Consider the following 2292-nt stretch of genomic DNA (forward strand, 5'->3'; position numbering starts at 1 on the left):
ATCTTTTTATTGTAATTATATAATGAAATCTTAAATGTGAAAACAATTAGGATCTAATTTTCAAATTTAATATTAACATTATATTTTAATTTCAAAATACTATCACGAGATCAAATGCGTTACGTTTATAAAAACACTGGTATTAATTTAAACGGCGCCTTGTTTTTCTTATTCTGTCTATTTAAAGATATTATTCTTGCATATATAAAGATAAAAGAAAACATAAAAGAAAGCTATATATTTCGTGGTTAAATAAATTAACGATTATATATTATCAATGATGTGTAAAAGAAATTAGATGTTCATCTATTCCAATGTGAACTTCACTGAACCTGATGCATTAAACATTTACGAAACAAGCAATAAGTAATTCTATCAAAATTTCTTTTATGTTACTATTGTGCTTCTGAAATTTTCCCGACGTACCTTGTACGTATGACATAGATTTTATGCTGTGTACGTAACTGTACTATTTCGTGGAGCTGGCATATGAAATCGCGCTTTGTCTCCTGTAATATGCCTCTTAAAACATCTTCCAATGAGGAAGATATAGCATATTTTTCACTGCGAATGAATACCACTTTTCGACTGAAAGTTAACATATTCTGCAAAGATTCATCGTGCAATTTACAGTCATGAGTTTATAGTCTCCATAGTGCAATAGGATCATCCACACTTTTATTTATACATCGTAAACGGCTACAATAGTTCGCGGCATAAGATATCACTCTTAATCCGTTGCGTAATCGTTTCTGCGTTGCTCCACGAAATAAACTATGAAATTCAGAGGCATGCACTATGCTTTTGAGTAGAGACGAGAGAAACGTAGACTGTCTTAGAGCCCAGTGAGAAACAGATTAACGACGGACGAGAAAAGGTTGAATCCATATAATCGTTACAGTCGCAAAATGAATAATATTGGATGAATCCTAATGGAATGAGCTAAGAAAAGAGTTATTATACGAGTAACGCAATGTAATGCAGTTGAGTCTAGACATAACGAGCCTCTAACACAAGACTGATTAGCTAATCCCACTATATATCCGTAATCTCTCAGTAAGTTAAAAGATACAAGACAAAATGGTAGAAGTTCCAGATTGTTCCATATCCGCAAATACCCTCCTTTTGATGGTTTATTTCGTTTGTTCTGTTCTTACACCATGCATCCGTTTGAAAGTATTTAGTTCATTATGAGATTTATTAATGCGATCCATGGTTGTTTCGTTCCTACAACATCGCGTACATATGGTCGTGCTACTTTGATTCGATGCTTATCAGAACAAATATGCGATAAACGATATATAAGGTATCTGAAATTATTGTACAATTTTTTGTAATAGATTTCTTGATAAATTCACGTGTGATATTAATCTCGATGCTATTTAGAAAAATATTATTTCTCATTGAAGTCGTTTAACTTGTGTAAAATATTTCGCAATTAATCCATTAAACTGTCACTCTCAAAATCAGATCTTTGTTAAAATGAAATGAATAAGATTTTTCTTTATTGTCTGCACTCTTACAATATCTAGAAATATATAAGTAAAATGATTTTAAAATGCAATTTGAAATGAAAAATAATTATATAACACATGTATACACACGTATGCTATTTTATATATTAAAATTTTATTTTATCATTTTTACATTAATTCATGTACAAAATTTTTTCAAAGTTCCTTAGAATTATCCATTGGAAAATTAATCCCGAATTTATCAAAAAATTTTTTTGTAAAAAAAAATAATGCTTCAGTCTTAGGATACCCTATATATCAACGAATGAAGTACCAGTGATTTAATAGCAAATATTTAATGCTATTCCTCTCTCTAACATTTTATACAAATACATCAAATACAAAAAAATTGTAACATAGCTTGTGTACAGACACAAGATGATGCAAGAAATGTGAAGAAAAATGTAATTAGATAAAATATGTAAGAAAAAAATCTTATACGACATGATTTTTCTTTTCAAAAGTATCTGCTATTCAACACCTTTTCTTCTCCATCGCTCTTAGCAATTCTAGACTTAACAAACCGTAGTTATTACATTTTATTTTTTATGTGTCCGGAAATTTTGTTCACTTCCAATGTGCCAAGCTAAATGATTAGGCATTTATTTATTGGAATATTGTTATCTCTAATTGATACATCAAATTGCATAACGCATTTGGAATTCTTGACGAAAAATCGAATATCGGGATAATGTACTTACAGCCTTGGATCATCACGCTAAACTTTTTTTGTAACTCGACAATTTTGTTTAACGTATATATATATATATATATATAT

The sequence above is a fragment of the Atta colombica genome, unplaced genomic scaffold, assembly GCF_001594045.1.
Source record: "Atta colombica isolate Treedump-2 unplaced genomic scaffold, Acol1.0 scaffold228, whole genome shotgun sequence".
In the NCBI taxonomy this organism is placed as follows: domain Eukaryota; kingdom Metazoa; phylum Arthropoda; class Insecta; order Hymenoptera; family Formicidae; genus Atta; species Atta colombica.